Source organism: Sceloporus undulatus, chromosome 1 (assembly GCF_019175285.1).
Source record: "Sceloporus undulatus isolate JIND9_A2432 ecotype Alabama chromosome 1, SceUnd_v1.1, whole genome shotgun sequence".
NCBI lineage: Eukaryota > Metazoa > Chordata > Lepidosauria > Squamata > Phrynosomatidae > Sceloporus > Sceloporus undulatus.
In genome coordinates, this window is record NC_056522.1 from 89,679,766 (window position 1) to 89,706,277 (window position 26,512).

Sequence of the window (26,512 nt, forward strand, 5' to 3'; positions counted from 1 at the left end):
GGGGGGCTCTGGTGTCATGTCCAGCGGGGCTCCTGTGCTGGCAGCCTGCAGGAGGCAGGGATGGCAGGGATGCCCAGGACCTTCTCCTCCTTCCCTCCAGGAAGGAACCCACAAAAGCTCCTCTGTTTGGAGCACCACACAAAAGCAAGCAAACAACTCCCAGAATTCCATAGCAAAGAGCCAGACAAGAATTAAAGCGGGGAGGGAAGCTCACAGGCCCCACCTGGAATATTGTGTCCAGTTCTGGGCACCACAATTCAAAAAGGACATTGAGAAACTGGAGCGTGTCCAAAGGAGGGTGACTAAAATGGTGAAAGGTCTGGAAACCATGCCCTACGAGGAACGACTTAGGGAGCTGGGGATGTTTAGCCTGGAGAAGAGAAGATTAAGAGGTGATATGATAGCCCTGTTTAAATATTTGAAGGAATGTCATATCGAGGAGGGAGCAAGCTTGTTTTCTGCTGCTCCAGAGACTAGGACCCAGAGCAATGGATGCAAGCTACAGGAAAACAGATTCCAGCTCAACATTAGGAGGAACTTCCTGACAGTAAGGGCTGTTCGACAGTGGAACAAACTCCTCCGGAGTGTAGTGGAATCTCCTTCCTTGGAGGTCTTCAAACGGAGGCTGGATGGCCATCTGTCGGAGATGCTTTGATTGTGATTTCCTGCATGGCAGGGGGTTGGACTGGATGGCACTTGTGTCTCTTCTAACTCTATGATTCTATGAAGGCACACATTACATGCGCACACACACAGGAGGCAACAGGGTAACAAGCTGCCAAAAAGGGGAATTGGGATGACAGCAGAGGACTCTTCTTTTCTAACCGGTTTAAAGAGCTGCTATGGCTGCCCGGGCTCTGCCCTTGGTCCAGTCCCCTCCCTGGCAACTTGCTTTCCTTCGGCTTGAAGAGACCTGTATGGAGCTCCTCCTTCTTCCCTCCTTCCTTCTTTCTCCCCTCTCTCACACGCACACACACCTTTCCCCACTGCAGTCGCTCGCTCGCCCGCCTGCCTCCCTGCCTGTCATTCTTTCAGCCAATCAGGAGACGGAGGAGTGAGAGAATGGATTTCTCTTGGCCTTGGTGGAATATGTTCTGGGAACGGTTTCAAGAAAAAGGAAGTGTGTGCGGTAAAATGGCTTGGGCCCAGGATTCCTGAAGGACCGTCTCTCCCCGTACATTCCGCCTCGCACCCTCAGAACATCTGGGCAGCAACTCCTGAAGGTGCCTGGGGCAAGGTTGGCCGTTACGGCCAGAAGATCCTTTTCCACAGCTGCCCCAGCCCTTTGGAACATGCTGCCCATAGAGCTCCGCTCATCCACCACCCTGGCCCAATTTAGGAAGGGACTCAAAACCTTCCTATTTAATCAGGCATTCCCCGACTAAACATCCTATGGGCCTCCCTCCTCACTCGTGGCCGTGAGGTTGGGCTAAGGGGTTTTTATTGTTTTTATGAAGAGATGATGTTGTTTTTAACCTGTTTTATATTGTATTTGCTGCACTAAGGTGCATTTGTAAGCCGCCCTGATCTATTTGGAAGGGCGGGGTATAAATAAAATTTTATTATTATTATTATTATTAAAATGCGTTCTCATCACGTTCTCATCACGTTCTAGTTTGCTAATGCGGTAATATCCGTTCCAGGAACGTTCTCATCACATTACGACACGGAACGTTCTCAGAACGCAGTGCGGTAATCTCCATAGTCTAACACTCAGGCCACTACATCAGGCAGGGAGGTAAGTAGGGGTGAAGAATATTTGGTGGCAGGTTGCGGCTCCTGTATCAGTAAGGATTATGCTCAACATTCTGGTCTGAGAAGAGAATCAGAGAAGAGAAGAAATGCTGGACCTGATCCCCTTCCCCACCAGCATTCCCTTTTCCTTTGTGTTGTGTCTTTTTAGATTGTAAGCCTGAGGGCAGGGAACCGTCTAATTAAAAAAGATTGTATGTATAGCGCTATATAAATAAAGCTTAATAATAATAATAATAATGGTCTGAGTTTTAAAAGAGTTACTCAGAGGTGCTGAACTTATAGGGGATTCAGCTCCTTGCATAGTTCTTTTAAAGTTCAGACTAAACTCTTGAAGGAATTTACCACCTCACTGGCATGGAAGCCACCTGCCACCACTGTTCATATGCCACAGCCAAGAAGGAAGAAAGTCAATTAAAAATTAATATGAAATCAACTGTTTTAATTTACCCCCAAAAAATGAATCCCAAGTCTCTAATGAAGTGTATTACAGTATTTAGAAAAACATCATAATTTTTTTTTGGGAGGAATATTCTTTAGAGGTTTGATCAGTCTTGTATTTTCCCTTTTTCTTGTGTTGATTTCTTTTTATTCTTTTGTGCAGCATCTTCCTGGCTTTTGAGAAGTGGCTTCCAGCTGTTCAGGGACTGGACATGCTTCCCCATTGACTTCAGAGGGCCATACACCCTTTCCCAAAATACTTTAAAAATTAATTTAAAAGACACCTCGTTCCTTCTATCAGGAATGGGAGGAAATTTTAGCCACAATTTTGGGGTTGATTTAGGCCTGAAGGTTTCCAAACTGGGACTTTACTTCCGCTTCTAATTTTGAAAAATACATTCCAGGCCTAAAACTGCTCAGGGTGAAAGCATGAGAAAATTGCTCCCCATAGTCTCTAGAGGGGTTGAGGGCTTTTAAAGTAAAACTGGGGTTATCAAGGATGCCAGACAGTCCTATGTAGCCTGCAGATTACACTTTTGCCCACGCAATCTAGATAAAAAGGGCAATCAACACTACCTTCAAGTAGATCCGATGAAGCATACAGTGGTACCCCGGGATACGAATTGATCGCATTACGAAATTTCCGGGATACGAAAAAGTTAGATTGGAAAAAACTGTTCCGGGATACGATGTTTTTTTCGGAAAAGCCTTTTCGGGTTGCGAAATTACTCGGGTTACGAACGGAGCGGCGGAACGAATTAATTTCGTAACCCGAGGTAGCACTGTAATCAACAAAGATGAATAATGATTGGAATTATGATGGAAGTAGTCTTGGGATGAATCCAAGTAGACCCTTACATATTAAGGCCTTTGTCATGCTGACAGTGGAGGCAAGGAAAGTATATTTTCCTGCCTCACTGGGTTTATGGACTAATTTGGAAGTAGAGTTTTCAGGTCTCATGACTTGGACCCACCCATCATCAAGGTGAAGTGAAGGAATCTCAGGGCAGGGAATCTCAAAACAGAACACAGTTTTGAAAAGTACATGTATGGATATTTTTTCCTTATCAGACTTGGGAGACTATCACATAAGAATAAAAGTAAAAATAAAGCAGGTTATGTGAATCTATAGACCAGATGATACCATAGCTCTGTCAGCGCAACTGCTGGGGTCCAACAACCACTATCAGCAACTCAAACGAGTCCTGGGGTTAAATCAGACCCTTGTAGTAGAGCTGGCAATTTCTAGAAGCTGAAGTGTGGCTCCAAAATCCAATTGGGATGACAGCAACTGGATGTCTTCCAGAAACTGCAGCAATGCAGGAACCTCCGGGGACACACAGCAAACCAATGCTGTAGCTTCTTCTGATAAACCACCAGAGAAACAAAGTCCCCAAAGTGCTCTTTATTAACAGTGCTATAATACAAAACCAGATCTCTAAAACTCCAAACCATACCAATCCAACTCCTACTTCCAACCCACAAGCTATCCCTTGCAACCCCTGGGTTTATATAGACTCCAAACCATGTGGTCTCCCAAACCCAGTGAGTTCAGGTGTGTAACCATGTCATGTGTCCCCTATGCAATCCAGACACATGGTTTCATCATCCATGGCTATGTGCACTAGGGCACTGAAGTGTCCTTGAGCCAATGAGCTTCAGCTGTGCTGATCAGCCTTGCCACTCTGCTGAATGCTCATGGCCAAACACACACACATCAAGCATTTCCCTGTGTGCTGTGTTTTAACCCTTCATATCCCTGACAAGCTCAGCTATATATGGTCTGTCCTAAACCTATGACTGTCACACACCTTTTCACTGATGAGGTTTGCCTATCAATACCTGCCAGTATTGCTGCTGTGGCATTAGCTCTGTGTGCAGTAAGTTTCTAGCAGCAGTCCCCACCCTGTCCAATCACGTAATCCCTAATCAAGTTGGTTTTCTTTTTCATCTTTCTTTTCTTTTTTCCTTGCCTCTCCCAAATCATTTTTCAAAGAGAAAAATAATAAAAAAAGAATAAAAAGGCATGTTGGCTATAGCAATAGGACAGAGAGGCAGGGTTAAGGATCAGTCTGGGAAAGAGAATCATGGGCCAGCAATGGCCACTACAGCTACAGTCTTGCAATTAAAGACAGGTGATAAGAGCTGATCCCAAATGGGTATGTATGCCTTAAATGGCAGATTATATGCAACTGTGGTTGTTGCTTAAGCATTAAGACATCCTGCTTAATGACATCAACAGGGGGTGCCCCTTCTAACATCACATGGTGCCCCCTGTGACATTATAAGGGGTCATCCTCAGAGTTATAAGGGATTGTTAAGGTGCTTCCAGCTTTGGTTTTTACTCTCCAAATGTTCATCTAAAACATTTCTATGGGAAAGGGAAGTGTTCAGACAATTTTGTCTTCTATTTCCTGTGTTTCCCCTCCACTTCTTTTATTTTCTTTCTTACCTGAAAAAAAACAACCCACCGATAAGGACAAGATTGGATAGCAGTATAATGTCATTTGATTGTTAGTAGCTCTCTGTCTAGAAGTACCTTCAGCCTTGCTTCTTGCTGTCATGCGCATAATATTCACTCATCCATGCATCCTATGCAGGAAGCTGAGTGACTGAAGTTCAGAATAGAGTATTGGAAAATATATTTAAGTCATTAAGTGCATAATGAAGCAAGGGCAGTGCATAATGTTTACTGGAATTGGTATTGGTAGTATGGTATCTAAATGTTCAATAAAATGAGGTGGACAACAATGAATATTGCTCCCTCCGCCACCTGAAGACATGTCTTTCTTTTGTGAAACGCCTCCTCTGTACTCAATATTTTCAGTTCTTTTCTATTTTATTTTGCCTTCAACCAAATTAAGATCTTCTGCTGTATGGGAAATGTGCTACAAGAGGAAATGCTAATGACAGTATTATAGGATCATTATTTTATGAAAAGCAATGGATAATGCACCCACAAGCTGCAATAGGTTAGAAGTATGATATTTGTAGACTGCCAGTGTTGAACCTTTGCGATCAATAGGACAGAAGCACTGTATGTGGTCAGTAAATTGTCTTCTATAAATATAAGTACATTTAATTCAAGCTACAGGAAGTGATATCCAATCATCTGATTGCTGAGTACTTTCCATAGCCACTGCTTTGCATTGTTATTTCTTTGATTTTACATCCGATCGACTGCTTGGTACACTCAGATATCTAAAAGCCTCAACTATCTCAGAGTGCAAACCATGGAGAAAGCTTTCACTGGTTAAGACTCACAATGCTGGAATTATCTTGGGCTGCATCTTAACTGCGGAAATAATGCAGTTTGACAATGCTTTAACCGCCATGGCTTAGTGTTATGGAATGGTGGGAACTGTAGTTTGTTGTGGCACAAGAGTTCTCTGTCAGAGGCTAAATATCTCATAAAACTACAAATCCCAGAATTCCCTAGCATTGAGCCATGGCAGTTTAAATGGTGTCAAACTGCATAATTTCTACAGTGCAGATGAGGCTCTAGTTAGCCTCAACTAAAGTAGATCAGTTATTGAATGGTGGGTCAACACATATATGAACCCCATTTCTTAAGTGAGTTTCATCTAGTTAGGACTAACAACAGCATTTAGGGTTATATTTTTTTTCTTCAGAGAGGCTTGCCTCATTCGAAGAAGAGAACAAATACATTTTCCTGCACTTTACCACCTGAAGGTGATTTTGTCCATAGATTTTTACTACTTCCTGCTGCTATTATCTTGGCCTTTTATCATAATTTATTTTTAAATTCTGTAAACTGCTCCAATACATTGTATATTTCAGAGCAGTGCAGAAGTAATTTAGTGGAAACACAACCAAATACAAAACTTAAAAATATATGAACCTCTTTATATAAAAATATATAAAGCAAAAGAGCTATACAGTCTGTGTTGATCTTTTGCAGCAGGACATCGTAAGGAAAGTCAAAAAGGTCAAAACATTTCAGAATGCTTGGGGTTTACTCAAAATCACAATAATACAAGCTCAGCTGAAATATACACCAGAGGTCAGGAAAGATACAACTATGTCCACAAAGTTAGCGACATGGTTAAGAGCAATGTCAGGGAACCTATAAGAAAAAGAGACAATTTCCTTTAGCAACTGCAAGCCTTTTCCAAACAAGAAAAGCAAAAAAAGTAGTTTGAGGAGCTTATTGCTAATATAATTAAGAACAAAAAGAAAAGCATTAAATATATTGGAAGGTAGGAAATGACAAGGAGGACATTTGGTCCAGCTGATGACAAGCAAGTTAAAGGAATAGTAGAGGAGGCCTAAGAAGATTACAGAGAAGTAGAAATAATTATACAAACACACACACACACGTATATGTATATAGCTGTCTATGTTGCAGAAATTGTAGGGTAATTACTGGACTGATATTTTTAGGAATGATTTCTGACATTCTGTCTGATAAACTGAAGGATTCTGTGATCACAATAAATAAAATCCTAGACCATACTGAAAAACTGAAAATACACGTGGCTTTTAAACCCCAAGTACACCAGGAAAAAAGGTGCTCTGGCGATACTTGTCCCATGACATCATCTACAACCCATATCTCCTCTGAACCCATCCTTTTTCATTGATGGAGGAGAACCATCAATGACCTTGCAATTGAGCAAGTCCCCAAGTGCAAAACATCACTGCCAGGATAGTTGCAGGACATCGTAAGGAAAGTCAAAAAGGTCAAAATGTTTCAGAATGCTTGGGGTTTACTCAAAATCACAATAATACAAGCTCTCCTCCCCCTGTCCCGCGCCCCGTTGCAATTCCCAAGCAGGCTGATTCCTTAGTTGTTGTTTTTCTATTATTATAATTTTTTTAAATAAAAAAAACTTAACTTGCTGTCACTCCCAGTAACTCCAGAATTATATGAAAAAGGTGGAAAATAAAGCCTTAGAAAAATAACAATAAATGAATACAGTTGGACCTTCTTATCCATGGTGGATCCATTCTGGAGTGCCTACCCCCTGCAGATATGAATAAAACGCAGGCCCTCAGATCCCATTGTCTCTAATGGCAGTGCGATGTGCGCAGAGCTGCTACCATAGTCACTAGCATGGCCGCATGCATGCACCACCATTTGAAATAACAGGGCTTGCTGTCTGCAGATGCTCAAATCCGCAGGTGGCAAGCTCATGGATGGCGAGGTCCCACTGTACTATTAAAAATGAAAAGAAGAGACCAGTTCAAAAATTAGAACTATACCCCAGCCTCAGCACATTTTGCTCCTGGTTTAAAATATCTACACAGATTTTTCCAGCAGCAGTCTTCAAAAAGAAATGGAAAAGAGCCCAGAGAATGAGGGGATGTGGAGGTGACAACAACCAGCAGTATCTATCAAAGTTAAGGACATTTATTGCAAGAGCCCTGTACAATGAAAGAAATGGCCAATTTCTTATAAAGGCTTCAGTTCATCTGGAAAAGGAGGCTATAATTCCCTCCCTTCAAAATGACCTCCAGAAGTAGATCCCTAGATACTGTTGGACTACAAGTACCTAAGTTTCTAACTATTGGCCATGCTGTGTGTAAATTCCGGAAGTAGAAGTCCAAAACATATTTAGGTTTGGGAAGCTCTGGCTTTGAGAGTATTTCAGGGCAGTTTGAAGAATTGTAACAAGTAGGAGGGATAGCTCTTTTTACTCCATTTGATATGTCACAATTGATCAAGGGAGCACACTTTCCCCCCGGATTAAAAGTGATTTCATATTTATTCTTAATCTCAAAAATGTATGACTGACAAAATTTTAACCTGGAAATAATATGTCCTAGATAGTAGAACAGTGTTTTAAGAACTTTTTTGCTTTTGTTATTGTTTGAATTTTATTCCAATTGAGCAGTATATGAAGTGCGGTCCAGTGCCATTTAAAGTACTTGGTGCAGCGAGTCAGAAAATATATATACAAGATGGAAGACATTACCCCTCTTTTTGAGGATAATCCATTTTTAAAAAAGCCCCTCTTAAGTTATCTGCAGATTCTCTACGAAAAGGCACGAAACAGTGATATAAAACATGCTGTACAAGGAATTAATGAATATTTCATTATTATTCCAGTAAATGCTTTTAGAAGAACATATTTAAAAATTACACAGAGGTGCCTCTGTAACCACAAGAGAAAGAACATTGGCATTTTCATTACATACATATGAACCACATTACTTTCAAATCAACATACATGTGGCATTAGCCAGTTTTTTGAAAAAATGTATATGGATTATGGAAATATGTACCTCAGCGCAACCTAAAAAATATTTTTGTGCCCACCTGACCTCTCAAGAGTAATCTTTTTTTTTAAATAAATAAATATTTTTGCTATGAAATCACATAAAATGGGAATTTGGGGGGCATTTCCCCCAAGCTTTGGTGACCCCAGTGCCAATTTACTCTCAGGAGAGGTCTTTTCTGAAATGTAAAGTGAAAGTGACACCTTCCTCTCTTGGTCTAAAAAGGGTAATATGGGAGTGTTTCTCCCTAACCTTCTGCTGTTGCCCACCTTATTCCAGAATCATTAAGCCCACCCAATGACAGGTAAGAATTACATTAATCAGGAGTTTAAACTCTGTTAATCAGTCATCCTTCCGCTGATTCATGGGTTGTTAGAAGAATAAATTTGATAACAAAGGCCTGAGTCATCGATGCTCATATGCCCAAATTGCTATTTCTAGCACTCAATAGCCAGAGCTAGCAGCTGTGCGCAGGCCATCTTTTTCTATACCAAAAATAATAGCTATTCAAGAAGATGTGTCAGGTATGTAGACAGTCTGAGGGGAGAAAATGACTGTCTATCATTTATGGTTTAATTGGAAGAAAAGAAACCCCAAAGTGCACAATAATCTGACAACACAGAAGAGAGTTTTGCCTGAACATTCAGAGGATTATTATGCTTATTATGATGCTTATTGTACTTTTTATGATGCAGGAAGCGGACAGAGACCTGAGAAGTTATTATGCTGTTTTTTCTCTACATTTTGGCATGTTTATTTATGTGGTTGCTGGAATAATTTGGAAGAGCTCATTTGGAAGAACAGAAAGACTAAGTTGGCTCTAAAGATAGACAGTGCTGAGAAAATGGACATAGTACACTGAACCTGTGTATGACATATGAGGTATGTAGCCACACAGGCGACTGATAAGCAGATCCTTAGTGCTAGACTCCATAATGTGACAGAGAAAGGGCAGAAAATGTCTTCCCCAGATAGAACCCTCACCATTCTTCCCAGAACTTGCAGTTTCACTTACCTATGAGGTTGCCACAGTGTGCATTTTCTTGTCCCTTCTGCCAGCAGCAAATCATGTGAAGCAGTGACAGTGACACACCTGCAAGTGAAACTATACATTATGGGAAGAGATGGAAGAATGCAACACAGAATGTCATTTTCAGCATCTGTAACGTGTCAGCCATGATTTGCAATTTAGTGTGCAATATGCATTTCCATCAATCCCTTTTCACACAGTCAGACCACAATGTTTATGATTCAGCATGTCTTCTCAACATGTAGCCCATATTATCTCCTTGGCATTCATAATTGTGTAGTCCTCTTTAAAACAGGTAGGTGCCTCATGCTCTTCCTTATGAGAAATACTGTACATGTAGACTATATATGTAATGTTTCCCCCAAAAAATCTGTCATTTTTTTAAAAAAAGAAACTGTTCTACCACATGAAGAAAAATGCCAGCCAATATTATTGATATTTGTTGTCAGCTATCCAGGCCACAGAATACATCTGTGTTTGGTGCTTTAAGAGTAGTGACTTTAGATTAGAACTAGTTAAAACCTAATGTTATGGAAAGGTACCATTAGAAAATGCAGTATTTGAACCTTACAGTCCATTATTTCCAGCATTAGCTTTGCTTTACACAGGTGCAGGCTTGCATCTTATTTATTATGTTCCTATACTACCCAAAAGCCAAAGCTCTCTGAAGCACCCTCTGATAATTGCTTTATTACAACTTGGTTATAACTCTCATATTTTTTAAGTTAAAGAATGATAAACAAAAATGAATTAGTGCCTGGTAAATTTATATCCTATCATTAAATACACCAGATATGAGCTACTGCTGTTCTAGAAGTCTCTGAGATCTGACAGCTCAATTCAGTACTGCAGGCAACATTCCAAAGAAAATAGAGACGTTACTTGCTACTTAAGGCTTTGTCAATTAGAGTTCTGAAACTCAGTTGACCACTGTCTGGGGGGAGGGGAGACACATTGTGATTACAAAGTTTATTATCATAGACAGGAAGCATTAACTGGATCAACAAAATAGGCATACTTTGCAAAGTCTATGGCCTGTTACAGACTGCCAAAATAAAGCTGCTTCGGGTATCTTTGGAGGTATGCTGTTTAAATGATGCATGCATCCTAAGAATCCGGAAGCTACACCAAAGCTGCACTCCAGTGCTTAGGAATGGAGTGTGGCTTTGGCGTGACCTCCGGACTCTTAGGACCCATGCATCATTTAAACAGCATACCTCCAAAGAGACCTGAAGCAGCTTTATTTTGGTAGTGTGTAACAGGCCTCATTTAGCATTTAGACCTCTACAACAGACACTGAAGGATGCGTATTGTTACAAAAACAAAGTAGAATGGAGCTAGGGTTGCCATAAGTGAGGACCTCCAAACCGGGACAAATGTAGGACAAATGTAGGGCAACATTTTCAAATGTAGGACACATTTTTATAAAAATGGAGAACACGCAAAAAATGAGTTTTTTAAAAAAAATGTTAATATAAATGCATGTTTTTAGGCATGATCAAAATGGAGGACATTTTGGCATTATTCTTAGACAGATGGCAGAAATGTACTTGCCCTCGGGTTCAACTTTACTTCTCAGAAGTGTGTACTTGGGCAAGGGACTGTGGTTTTTCTTCACTGCGCATGAGTTAGTAAAAATCATAGCAAGTTACATTGGCCGTGCCTCAGAGGCTTGTTGATATCAATATCACCACCACCACCACCATCATCATCATCACCACCACCACTATAATTGGCCAAGAAAGGCAGACTTGTTAGCATTCAAAGCACCATAAATACACAAAAAATGCACTTGCATATATTTAATAATAAAAAATAATGAAAAAATAAATAAAAAACAAGGCAGGGGTGTATATATTTGATAATAAAAATTAATAAAATAAAACAAAAACAAGCAATAATAAAATTAATAAAATAAAACAAAAACAAGCAATAATAAAAATTAATGAAATAAAACAAAAACAAGCAATAATAAAAATTGATGAAATAAAATAAAAACAAGCAATAATAAAAATTAATGAAATAAAATAAAAACAAGCAATAATAAAATTAATAATATAAAATAAAAACAAGCAATAATAAAATTAATGAAATAAAATAAAAACAAGCAATAATAAAAATTATTGGCTTCTGGTATTATCTGTAAAGCTAGGACAAATCATCAGTTCAACCCCTGCATCATTTCCTTGCCTCTGAAGAGGTAAATCTGATGTTCAAGGGAAATGTTGTCTAGTCATTACATATCAGTCATGGCATTGCATCATAATCCAAAACTACTAAGTGCAGAAAAACACACAACCTATATCCTAATAGGATTTCTTTCTATCAGCAGGGTTGCTTAACAACCTATGTTTAAGATTTGTGTCATAGAAGAAAATTAGAGGTTTCCCAGTTCTGCTGATAAAACCTAAATGAAACCACAATTACAGTCCTACTGCAGCTTGCTTGTATATCTGCTATTGTACAATGGGATGGAATGTAAGGCTGCAGACCTAAACGGACTAACCCAGGTATACTTCTTGATGAAAACAGAGGGACTTAATGTCTGATTGTACAGGATCGCACTGTAAGAAAGAAAATTAAGATATCATAGGTGTACTAAATTTCCACAGCTCAAATGGGCAAATATAACATATGGAAGGCTTTTTTAAAAGGGCAAAAATGTCCTCTTGTAATCAGGATTTTTGAAGCATGTTGTATTAGCTAGTGGGCGAATGACTTGATGGAAACATCACCTCACTTAGTAAAGTGAGGTAAAGCTAAAGTAGTTCAGAGGCATAGTGAAAACACTAAAAGATTAGCACTAATCAGAAAACATTTATGCAAACAGTCTGTTTCCCAGCATTTTCATTTCCCGTTGCACAGTTTTCCGTTCAACATTTTAGTTATTTTGTTGTAGTATTAAACTATGTGTTTTTTTTAGCAGGAAGTCACATCTTCTAAAGCTAAAACAGGAAAAAGAAACTGAGTTGTAAACTTTAATAGCTGGTAATAATTATAGCTATATATTTATCTTAGCATATTCGCAAGTACACTCTCCCTGTGTTGACAGCCAATGTATCTTCAAGTTATGCTTCCAATCAAAACTATTTGATGGTTACATGCCTGCTATTCTCTCTTTATGTCATCATGTCAAAACACAACAGGAATCAAACTTTCCTTATGTTTTAGGCAAGTGCTCAGTTACAATTTACATCCTTGATCCTCACTCTAAGAGGAAAAAAAGCAGCCACTGAAATATAATGAAAGAAGAATTTAATGAAGACGAATACTGTACACAACAGAAAATGTAAATCTCTGACAGAGAGAAGACATACATTTTGTAGTTGAGCCAAAAATTAACGTATGATTTATTTCACTTACCAGCAGCATCCATTTCTCCTTTCTTCACAAAGTCAGAGGGATGGGAGGAAAAAACAGCTAATGCTGCTCTTCTTTCTCTCTCTCCCTTTTCTGTCCCTCACAATGCACTCTGCTTGTCTCTGATTATTAGACCTTGCTGGCAGTGAGTGCATGCACTGACTACAGCAGACATCGCCAGGGAAATTTATATCTCTAAGGATGACAAACAGCCATTAGCTCCATTATCAGAACACTGTACAAGCCTATCAAAGAGATACTTGAATTCCCTCAAGGTATTTACTTTGGGGAGGGGAGGAGAAGAGAACTTGGTACAGTCATATAAAACTTAGTGCCTAAATGTGGTGGTACCAACTGTCCAGTTCTGAGCGGGAGAACTTTCTTAAAATAGTGTATTTTGAATTTCAGAAGATAAAACTTTAAAAAGCAAAAATAGATATGAAAAGATCAGAGCTGCAATGAGAGATGCATAAATGGTTATGCCTTTGGTTACAAACCAGTGTGCCAACTAAAATTCTTAAAGATTAAAGGCTTCGCCAGTCAAAGATTCATCAAGTCAAAAGAGCAAAAAGTCCCAGGACAGGTACTGTCATAGATATGTGCATGTGTAATTCTTCAGCAACAAGTAATTTTAGCCATTTTTCTTCCCAATGTGAGAAAGTCTTTAAAAACTAAATATTTTTCAAAACTATTTACAGTTCTGGATTTACACAGCACAAGTTTCACACACAGTTGTAGGGTTTTTTTTGGGGGGGGGGGGGACAAACTCTTCTGAGCAGAAAATAATTATTCCACAGAAAAATAATGTTTTCTGTATTGGAAAGGGTGCTTCCTCCACAGAAAAGGCTGTTTTCTGTGCAAAATAACCATGTTAAACTTGTAAATATAACAAGTCTCCAATTATAGCCTTTTCTGTGTAGAGAAAAGCCTGCTTTCTTAGAGAAAGGGGTTATTTTCTGTATAGAAAAAGCTGTTTTCTGTACAAATTTTGGGAATCCTGGGGAAATTAACAATTAACACCACATTTTAGTTTATTTTGCTTCTTAATCTCACAAGTAACTACACTCTTCAAAAAGCCACTCATTAATACCTGCAAAATTGGTCCTGTTGCTCATATTCTGAAATAGGAATTCCCATCTCTGCAGCAGAGATACTTTAATTTAATTTACTTCCTTTTATGCATCTTCTTGGTTTGCCATTGTCCAGGCCATTTTCATTTTGAATTGCAAATTTGACAGTTGTGCAGAAGGCAAAACCAACTAGCTTTCTCCTTCATTCCAAAACTGCAACTGAACTATTTACTGCTCAAAATTTAAAGTGAGGAACCACATTTACTGATTTGTCAGTGTTAGGCATGCTGGATTGTAATGAAGCAGCTACTGTTGCAATAATAGCTTCTAATACTGTCCTATAAGGATAAGAAAGGAAATGGTCTTAAAAATAGATGTTCAGCCTACTGCCAAATATCAGGAAATCAATATGTATCTGAGGCCTGGCCTGGTCATCCGGCCTCAAGAGAGTGTAAAGTAACATCTCATATTAGTTATATTTGCTATATTATCTGAGTAAAATTTAAAATGCCCTCTGTTATTCTGAAGTTTTTGCCTTTGAACATGCCTTTTTGTAATTTCTCACTTATTATGACCCTAAGGCAATTCTATCACAGGGGTTTCTTGACAGGATTTGTTCAGAGTGGGTTCACTATTTCCTTCCTCTGAAGCTGAGAAAGTGTGACTTGCCCAAGGTCACCTAATGGGTTTCCAAGGCCAAGTGGCAATTTGAATCCTGGTCTTTGGGTTCTAGTCTAACACTCAAAGGACTAAACCATGGTGATTCTGAAGTTTGCACTGACACAATCTGTCAGGATCCCACGCAATGTCAAAAAACAAGCCCATTGTATGCGTGAGCTGGAAAAAAACTCTGTTAATAACTAGCATATATTATCACAGTGACCCAAGCAACCAATTCTACCAACTGATTGTTGCTCTCAAGACATTATCAAAAGAGCCAGAATGGTGTAGTAGTTTGAGTGTTGGACTAGGGATGTAGAGACCAGGGTTCAAATCCCTCCTCAGGGAAACCACTGGGTGACGTGAGCAAGTCACACACTCTCAGCCTCAGAGAAAGGCAAAGGCAAACCATTCTGAAAAATTCTTGCCAAGAAAACCACATGATTTGTTCATCTTAGGATTCCCATAAGTTAGGGTTGCCATATCCCGCCCCCGGCGGGACAGTCCCGGTTTGGGCGGTGCCGTCCTGGTCTCGGTCCGGTTTGGCGCCCAAACCGGGACGGCCCCGCCCACCGCGGCCCCCGCGGCGGCTCCAAGGCCTTGCTGAGGCCTGGAGTCAAAGATGACTTGAAAACACACAACAACAACATCAACAACACTCTCAAATTATCCCTTAATATATGGCATAATATGGTGACAACATGGTTAAAGCTAGTGCTCTAAGATCTGGTATAGATCAAGGAAAGGCTCCTTGCAAAGTGTAAAACTAGTTGCAAGTTTATAAAACTTAGATAAACCTGACAAATATCTCTAAGACCACAGGGCATGATAGATTTAAATGAACTTAAAAGAAAAACACATTTATACCAATTTTTAAAAAGATTTATATATTTTCATCTTTCAACACTATATCCATCATGGTTTACAAAAGCAAGATAAGATACAAAAATTGGCCTTGTGCCTTAAAATATGGCATTTAAGGTTTTTTTATACAAATGTATGTTTTATTTAAGTTTTGTATAGCATTTGAATGATTTTATAGTGTTTAACTTGGAGATTTTTAATTGTTTCTAAATTTTAATTGTAAACATTTTAAATTTGTTATGTCTGGAAACCACCTTGGGTCCTACTCTGGGGGAAAGGAGGCATATAAATGAAGTATGTAGATACTGACGTTGCTCAGCCACATATGCCCTGTTTTCATTTGTGAAATGCTGGAGCGTATGGTCTTATTTGAATTATAGGACATAACCACTACTTTTTAAGAAAGCTTTTTTGAATGAGCGAAGAGACCAGAAACACAGACCAGAACTAGGAAAGTATGCCAAGACATAAGCAAGGACTGAGATCTCTTTCAGGTTCTTTTTAGCTCTTCTACTTCCTCAGAATTGAAATTTCCAACCCTGTTATACTGTACTTTAATACTTCTGATAAGAAACTTCCTGCAAAATGCCAGAGATTTTCTTAGGGCTCAGTACTATGCACATAGATCAAGAGAACTTCCATTCTAGTAAACAGACAAAGGAAGCATAATATTACTCTTAAAGCACAATCCAATATATCTTGGAATTAAATCAAGCTTTGTGCAGTTGAACTTGTTTTATTGTTGTGTGCCTCCAAGACATTTTTGACTTATGGCGACCCTAGGTGACCCTATCATGAGGTTTTCTTAGCAAGTTTCTTCAGAGGGGGTTTGTCATGGCCACCCTTTGAGGCTGAGAGAGTATGACTTGTCAAAAGTCATCCAGTGAATTTACATGGCTGAGCTGGGATTCAAACCCTGGTCTCCAGAGTCATAGTCCAACCAGGGACGTAGCTAGGATTTTAGGAAGGGGGGGGGGTCCAGACTAAGTGCCACCATTATAATGGGGCTTGAGTGCGGCGGCGCAGCAGCACACACCCTTTCACTTTTTCTAATGGAAGGGGGGGTCTGGACCCCCCCCCTTGGCTACATCCCTGGTCCAACACTCAAACCGCTATGCCATGTGAACTTACTCCCATGTAAATGCATAGTATGGAACTTCACAAATATACATATACACACACACACCTACAACATATTGCCAAATCTGCCTAGAAATACATCTCAGACAGCAAGAAAAATTAAGGGGTTAAACAAAGGGCAATGAAATAAGTTGAAGGGTGCCAATTACATCTCTTGTTTTTCAAAACATATTAGAGCTTTCAAACACTAGCTCAGACAATACACAAGCTAGGGAACTAGATGAGCATGATTTCAATATAGATTGTGCCTTGATGTGTCTGTGACAACTGATGATGAAAAAGGCTGCCAGATGAATTTTGTAACTCCAGTCTAGTGCTTTCAAAACAGGTAATATCAACATTAGTGCCGCTGGTTTCAGAGGAAGTATACAGAAAGCAGGAGTGAATAGTGCTACAATTGTAATCTGTATTTGTTTCGAAGAGTCAAAAATAACACCTGCTTCCATACTTTTGAAGAAGTGCAGTTCATTTTCAATAAGGTGTACATAGTCCCTTGAATGTTTTGTATACTGTCAGTGATTGTGACAGTGAGTGAAAAAGGTTTCATGTAACTAGCACTAAAAACAGAACCTGCATGCTGTCTGTAGTGGGACTAGAGCCATGTACCTGTTCTGTCTGTTGAGTATGAACTTGACTTCAAGAAGGTAATTCAAAATTTTGCAGTGAAAAGGGATTTGCTTTCCATAAAAAGAAGGGCTCTGCTTAATATGTTTAGTACACTCTTTTATTAAAATATTTATTTGTTGTTGTTAAGTGCCCTGAAGTGATGGAGACCCTGTGGAACAGACATCTTCAAGCACCCATATCCTCCGCTGTTCTGCTTAAGTCTATATCTAAGGATTTCAGGTTGGTGTATAGCAATATCAATAACATTAAAAAAAAATTAAATAAACTAAAACAAATTAATCTGACAAATTAAAACAGAACAGTGAAAACCAAGTAAGACAGTTTAAGACAATTTAAAACCATGCACATGTAAAGTCTCAATTAAATCAACTGGTTCCAAAACATAAAAACAAACTAACTTGTTTTACTGGAAACCAGAATGACACTATTGTTGGCACACCTCTCTGTATTCTATGGGACCAATTATTATATAAATGAACACTGCAAACACAATCACAACTGAAGTGCACAGCAATTTTTAACAATACAGCAAACTGTATACAAAATTAAACACATATCAACTGTCTAAAAGTTCCATGCATTCAAAGAGATGCCAGTGCAGGATTTGACTGCTGGGTGTTTCCACATATGCTACTCACTAGTATTGCAACCTTGGACGCAATCCTTGCAGACCTAAATAAAAATTTACTTTAAAAAAGTACAAATGTACAACAAAAAAAATCCCTTTTGTCCCCTCCTAATACATAATTTAAAATCATCTACTTTATTCAAGATGAAAAAGGGCCTAATCCATGGCAACTGCTGATCATCTCCTCTCCAACTTTTCATCTCTTTCTGCACTCAACTAGTAAGTACAGCCCCTCCCTTTGGACAAAACCAACAACACAGGGGTTACATTGGCGGCGGCAGCAACAATATTGGCAGAATTGGGTCTCTATGCAGAGGATATTCCATAACTGGGAAATCACAATAAGGAAGATTCTTTTCACACCATGGAAGTTTCTTTCATCTGATTTTAGGGAATCCTCATCTACCATATATCATCCAATCTATGTAGTGTTTTCAAGGAATTGGAGAGGCTGCCATAGGAAGAAGCAGTTAGAGATACCACCTTCTGCTAGTTCATTGTCTATATCTAAATCTGTATACTACATATTATGTTTGTAAACACATTGGTCTATTAGCATAATAATCTACACATCAACAGGACTGTCCTTTATTGGGAGATAGGAACAAATACAAGTTATAAAATAGCAAGCTATGTCACTGGCTTTTTAAGTTTTTTTCAAAACAGCAAGAAAAAGGAGTGTTGAGGAGAAACACCATTTCAGAAATGTGCAAATGTAAAATCGGAATTAGGTCAGAATTCTCTTATTCATGATTCTTGAATGTACGTAAGGTTTTTTTTTCTTGAATAGTTTTAATTGGTTTTTAACCATTTTTTCTTTCCCCTCCCATCCACCCCCTACCTCTTAGATCCCAAGTTTAGAACAGTGTGCATAGGAAACTCAGGTTGACAAAATGTGTGCGAACATATGCTTCTGAAAAGGCTGGACAAGCAGGCACATGAAAGTACAGATCATAAAGGTTACAATTGAAGTTACCAAGGGCTTCAGCTTTAATAATGCCCACAATATAGAACAGGTGAGACCAGGAAAAAAGGCTAATTTGCTGCATGAAAAAGTGTTGACAATGCAATAGCTGGCACCGAGGCCTCTGACTCATAGCTGCATGCCATTGTTCCCTCATACCATTAAGGGGTAACATACAGTTAGGCAGAGCTATGCAAGTACTTCTGCTTCAGTTACATATTTCAAAATTGTGATTAACTCAACAGCAAGCTGCAGTTCAGGTACTATTACTGCTTGAAGCCTTTGGCAGTGATGCAAAACACAGCACAGCCATATACATTATGGAAGAGTTCAAAGCATTTCCCACCTCCCTAGAAGTTACAAAAGCATCCAGCTTATTATGTGTTTCTCTTTCACCTGCTTGGCTGCCCATTCACAGTGTGTCACAGGAGGACTGTTCCTGCCAGGGAACACAAGTCAATGCTGTGTGGATGACATGTTCTTAGGGTAGTAATCAAGCTTTTTTTTAATCCACTGTATTTCTTTTCTTTCTTCTTCACAATAGCATCACATTAGCACTTGCACTTTTAAGTACTGTACTTATTTGGTGTGCAGTTGAAGATGCTGTAATTAGCACTATAACACTCCAGTTTTATATTAAGGCACCAGAGGAGGTGGGGGAAAGCTGTACAACTCCTTTAATTTATACCCAAGATAATGATGATTTTCAGCAGGAGCACATATCTTTAAGGAGCTAAATTAGACATCCTAGGAGGGAAGAATGCTTCATGATGCCAAGAAAGCTAAGTAAAACTGTTGAAAATTATTTAAAGCATTTTTGAAAAAAACACATTAGGAGAATTGTTTTGGCACATACTGTAATCCCAGTGAAAAAGCTGAATAATGAATCCAAATATAGCAAAGCAATGTGGTATATTTTTAATGGATTTAGACTTCATTTTCCCATGTGGACAGAGTGAAGGTGTCACAATAATGGGGAAAATGAAACATAAATATAATTGTAAAACCTTAGTGGTTGCCATAAAACCTGAGTTATATTCCTTCCTTCTGTGTACTGCTGATCTTTTTTTTAATTCAGTAAGAAGAAAAGAAATGATCAACTATGAAGCCCTTTAAGCTTTTCATAATTTTTTGAGGCTTTGGCAAAAATCCAAAGAAAGCGTGTTTCAGAATTACTGACAAATATTGTCTTTGTTTTTAGACATGGAATATGAAAATGGATCAGCCCAAATGCCTTAGCATGGGATGGCAAGAGTCCAACAGATTTCTTTCCTTTCCTTCACTTACTCTGCACCAGTTTGTTGTGCTAGTTAATAATGCACCAGGTGCAAATTCTGTGGGACTGTGGGAGATGCAATTTCCACCAATAGCAGCAGCCCTCAGACAGAGATGTTTTGGGCACTGCAAGGGCTCTTTAAGATGGGCTGGCAATCTTCCACCTGCCAAGTCCTTAGGCTGATTTGGTGAAATGAGGCAAGCTATTCTGAGAAAACAGTTCTCAGAAGATCTGAGGTCATTTCAAACTTAAAGTGAGGCAAACATAAGAGAGCTTGTCCATTTCTAGCAAAAACCATGCCTATGGGGATTCCTCATTTCACTGCAAACTTAGAATCAAATTTTATACTAGAAAGAATTAAGACTTAATTATGTGGGTTGGGTCAATTCTCCATTCTATAACAACTTCCATTTAGAATCCCAAGCAACACAACTTCATATGATATTTTCTTCATTGACCTCCTCTCCAGAACTACAGGAAGTATGAAGAAAAATGTCCAAATATAGCTATTGAAAGTTATGATAAAGCTTTCCAGCAGGAAAGGGTTATTTCTGGCATGTCTTAAACCTTGATTTTAATGCTGGAGTGACACAAATATTATCTGGACAAAAGAAGCATAACATAACGTACTATTGTTGTTATCTTCAGCTATATTTAATAAAGAATGTCTGGCATAAATAATATTTTTAAAGTATAGCTATGTTAATTTAGTTACTTGGAATGTCGTAAATCAGTACTTTTAAAACAGATTTTAAAAGAAAAACATGCGTACACACACAACTGAACACAGAATCATTAATTGCTATCAGATCATTTTACTGTAAATGTATTCAGTGGTCTGGTCCCATATCAGTATATACTGCATAGAACATCATATTAACCTGCTCTCTCTCTCTCTGACACTCACACACAAATACACAGAATAAGGGAGGAAAAACAAAGCAATACTTGTTACTGATTACACCAAATTACAATGTCAGATTATCTTTTGCAACCTGATAGCCAACCATGTTTGTCAATTCAGTCCTTATGCCAAATTGCAGATAAGCTTCTATAACCCTGAACAGGATAACATCAATTTCTAATTTCTGGCTGCACCAAAGACTGTGGAAATGTTTATAACATTCATTGTGCTGCAGTGTTTAGGTGTTTAGATACTAGCACTTAATTATACAGCTGTCTGTGACTCAGGAAGAAGAGGTGCTGCTCAATTGGAAGAGTGTATGCCTCGAAGAGGCCATAATATCTGCAGTAACTGCCCCCCCCCCTTTTTAAGGCAATGCATTTATTGTGACTTGAATGCTAAAGGAGGGGTGGATCTCTGTGACTGGGAGTTGATGGTAGAACTCTCTTTTTGGATTGTTGGGAGCCTGAATTGACTTTTTTTTGTTATTGAGTTTATATCCACAATTTGGTGGACTGATTTATTCCATCTTTTATATGAATTGTGCTCTTTTGCTCCTAGCTCCCTAATTGCTACAATAACATCCAAGGATTTTTTTAAATTTGTTTTCTGTATCTTCCCTGTGTATGTGTGTTATTTTAATTACATTCATTTTCTTTTAACCTCATTCATTCTCTGGTAGGTTACAAATAAAGTTTTCAAAAGCTCATGTAGTGATTTATTTCTTCCCCCCAACTCAAAATGGTGAGAAAAAGAAATAAAATAATAATTATGATTTTTCACATTAATTTCAACAAATGTGTTACTGTAGTAATGTAATGCATATAGAAGTGGCAACTTAAAATTAATGTAAATGCATTAAGTCTTGTTTCAAAGTACTCTTTATTGTTGTATTCTCTGCTTCTTATAGGATTATTATATTTTATTAATTTCTGTCTTTCTTACTGCCTTTATTCTTCCTAATATTATTATTGTCTGTTTCCTTATTGGTTGCTTTTACAAAACAAAACAATAATTCAGATAAGAAGACAGAGCAACAAAGTTTAAAGATACAAGTGGTGCAATTACACCAGCATTTATAGTTTGTGAATCACCCGTTTTATAGCACAAGTTCTTATTTAAAGGCCAATATCTGATGTCATAGATAAGGATGCTGGAAATCTTGATTTGGTTTCTAAGCAGCCATTTACTTACTAAAGTTAAATCAGCTTGAACCAAATTTATACTTCAACCCACACATTCAGGCAATAGGTCTTTACTGGCTTAAAAACAATCCTAGCATAGAGCATAATAATAACAATAACAACAACAACAACCCTCCACCACAATCAGAGAAAAATCATCAAGGTCTTTTGTACTAAAACCTTTTCCTCCCCCATTCCTACGCTAACATTAATCAGCTTAAATTATACATATGTGAGGAAAAGTACATTTTGTACCCCACAAGGGGGATCATGTGGCCTTGCAGATGTTATTGGATGTTAAGTCCCAGCATCCATAGCCAGCACAGCCAGTGGTGAGGATTGCTGCGCACTGTAGTCTGACAGGATCTAGAAGTGCCACTTGATTCCCACATGTGCTTGCAGCTTACACAGTTTTTTGTAAAATGCAAAGAATTGTTTCTACCAGTTATGTTGAAGCAAGAACTGTGGTTGAAGGAAGAACTGTGGTTTGAAAAGTTACTTTTAACATAACCAGTTATAGTAACTTTCCAAACCTCCATCTGTATTGTTTACCATTATAGTTACATAATTAATAATAAATATTTACTTTTTTGTTATTCAGAAGTGCCAGGATTAGTTATGTTTAAAAACATCAGACTGCTAGAACATACCGCCCTGTGGTACTGAATACACCCAAATAATGAGGCAACACACACTGTAACTGTAACAATGACAGCACCAAGGGGGTGAAGTTACTTCACAGCAGTAATGTAAACTAGTTGTGTCTTAGTTACTGCAAAAAGAAACTGATTACAAGTAATTCTTCCTTCTAGGTTCCGGCAGTAATCTATACTGGACAACATAGCTCACTTGTGTCACACATGGAAACTTCATTGAGCCATTGCACTAGCTTGTGATGTTTTACCAGGAACCACTCACACACTTTCAAGCATGTCTTCATAACTAAAATGATTATCTTGTTGTACATTCTGCAACCATGATTCTTCAGATTTTATGCATGTCCAGGCAAAGTATTTGTATATCAGCTTTGAAGCTGAAACCTCCTCAGGGAAGTTTTACAAGATAAAAATTGTGAAATATAAAATGTAGTCACCTGAAATAGTAGATAGTATTTTAAACAGAAGTAGCAATAATTCTAATTTATCAAATAAAGACGGGCATAAAGATGGGCCACTATAGAATACAACACATATTTCTTATGTTGTTGTTGTGCCTTCACTTTTCATAAGTTGAAAAGTTAATTTCCAATTTATAGTGACCCTAATGCTAACCTGTTGGGTTTTTCTCACAAGTTTTTTTCAAAGGGAGTTTGCCATTGCCATCCTCTGAGACCGACAAACTGAGACTACCCTATGGTCATCCAGCGAGATTCCATGGCCAAGCAAGGATTTGAACCCTAGCCTCCAGCATCATAGTCCAGCACTCAAACCACTATGCCACACTCATACTTGCAGCCAAAAAGATTTAACAAGTACATGAGCTGCTCCTCTGTAATTTACCAGAGATCCTAAACAGGTTCATCTAGGTACAGTCCTTCAAATAATCTGATCACGCATAATTTAGGACTCTAAAGCACCCTCTGCGGCATACCTTTTCACCTAAAGCAAACTGGCAATCAGTGCAGCTGGTACAGAATCAGTGTTGTGCCAGGACAAAAGGACCACTGTATAACCTATCCAAAATTCCAGATCCGGTTCATGTTTATTGAGAAGTAATGCTCCCATTAAGTTCTGTGGGTCTTACAAGAGTACAAAAGATCAGAAAGAACATAGTGTTAAAAGGTCCAAGCCATTTTGTTGCATATATTTGATACTAAAGTATTATATCTTCTTTAGAAATAGAATTTTTAACAGCAGAGCCTTCCTCCCCTTGAGACCTATGAGACATTTAATAAATGATATGATTCCTTTGCTTATCAGCAACGCAAACACCCCATCTAGTGAGCCAGCTCAGCACAGCAGCTTTCCTATTTGGCTGTGCAGAAGCATCTGCAATATACAAGTCAGATCCACCTTGTTTAATGTACCTTCTCTTCAGTGGACTGGAATGATGAACACCATTGAAAAACAGCTCATGTGTGTATACCCATATTATAGCACATACTGCACTATAAAAGGTGCTACTTGCATAAAATAACAGATAAATCATTAAATAAGTTAACTACATAGAAAAATGTCTGAGTAATTAGATCTTACTCTGACTGCATGACCAAAGAAAATATTCCTGTAAAGCCTGCAGAATATGTACAACATGTTACTAAACAATATATTAATAGGAACTTTTGACATCTAACACACAGGTTTCTGAAAAATAAACATGAGTTTTAAAAATGGTGTGTTTTGGTTAAAAAATGGCAACCAGTTACAAAACAATTATACACCAAAGAGTTTTCTGCTACTTGATCACTTTGTTGAGATGCACTGCCTCAGGTTCTGCACAGTTTCGAAAGGTAGTGTTCCACCTGCAAAAAAACCCAAATTGCAACCCAGTCCCATGCAATCCAAACCCCACTCCAGCATCTCTATCTGTTAAATTCTCAGTTTTTGTTTTGCTTTTTTTTTTCCTGAAGGGGGATTTCTGAAGAAAGATCCTTTTCCACTTGAATGTAAACAGAAGCCTCTGTACAGGTTTCCCAACAATATGAAGGTTTCTACCAATGTCATCACAATTAGAACTTTACTCTGCATTGTATCATCAATACACAGTAAAAGAAGTTTAACTGCCATGGCTCCATCCTATGGAGTCCTGGGATTTGCAGCTTTGGGATGGGGCACATTCTTTAGCACTCCCTTACTGCACTACAGCTCTCTAAGTACCTCATAAAACATCCAAAGACTAGGATGGTGTCATGGTAGCATAAGTGATCAAAAGCAGCAGCTAATGTAGCAAACACACAGCGTAATGTATGCCCACAATAGACCAGCTGGTTCAACATACTGTAGAAGCAAAATAGAAGCAGTGAGGGAACAGACTATAAGATCATTTATGTTACTATGGCGGGTTATAAACCGCCGCTTTGAGGCGGTCTGCCGCCGCCACCTGGTCTGCGTGGGAGCCGTAGCACCCACACCGCGCGGTTCCCGCATGGACCGAAAAAGAAGCTCCAAAATGGAGCTTCTTCTTGCGGCGCCTCTGTGACGTCACGAGGCGCCAGGGGCGCATTCGCGACATCACAGACGCCGCGACACGTTTGGAAGCACAGCGTCCGATACGTAAAGATGGCGCCGGCTGTGTGGAATGGCCGGCGCCATATTGTACGGACAGAGTCCGTACTAGAGCCAGGGGCGTCTAGAAGAGACGCCCCTTTTTTAAAATGGGACGTCCCAAGTGGCGGTTTGTAACCCGCCTCGGTTGAAGAGGGAACATTAAGGCAAATGTTACAATCCAGGAGTATCAAGTAGAAACAGAAGACTTTCTGTATGCTGTCTCTTGGCCCATCTAGACATGTGCAACAATGTGTCAAGGTTAAACCTGATACAGAATTGGGATCAGCTCTTCTTTTGACAGGAAGCCTGCTCAAATACTAGCAGGAGGTAGATACCTTGTGGTCCAAAGGTTTAAAAGACAAGCTTACTGAAAGAACAAGGCAACCTGTTTAACAAAAAAGAATCCCTTGCCCTGACTGCTGGTTATCACACTCCTCACTGGGCTCATATTCAGACCAACAAGGGGTTCTCCTCACAGCCATGAGCAACAGGAATGGTAGGCTTGTATGGAGATAATACCATACTGTAGAAACTAGTTGCCTGCACCTTCCCCAAAAGGCAGCCTGACATTCAGACAGAAATAGGTGTCAGAGGTATTTCAGAAAGGGCCTGCAAGGGATTCCAGAAAACTCCACATCTACAAAAGGCAGCTTTACATAGACAGGGCAGTATCCTATACTGTCTGTTGCCTACCCTACTCCCCTACATTTCACAGACGAAAAGTGGGGTGCGTGGGAGACTTTCACATGGGAAAAATTGACAGAGACATAGCGGGAACCTCTCATCACTATCACACAAAATTGTGCAACATTTTTCAGACAATGTTGTGTGACCTCACAATAATCTCATCGTTGTCCTGCGTATAAAGAGGAATTCTAATGCCACTTTTTATTCATGGAACTTTCCCATGAATGAAAAGCTACACTAGAATTCCTCTTTATTCGTGGGATAATGACATGATTATCACGACATCATGTGACATCATCTGAAAATCTTTGCGCAGTTGCACAATAGTGACGGGAGCATCCAGGTATGCTCCCATCACTTTTTCCCATGTGAAAATTTCTGTGGTCAAGCCACTTCAATGTGATCAAGATGGAAAAAGTTGTTAATGGAGATGATGCAGCAATTTGCTTTTGCTTGAGCCTACTGGGAAGAGAAAG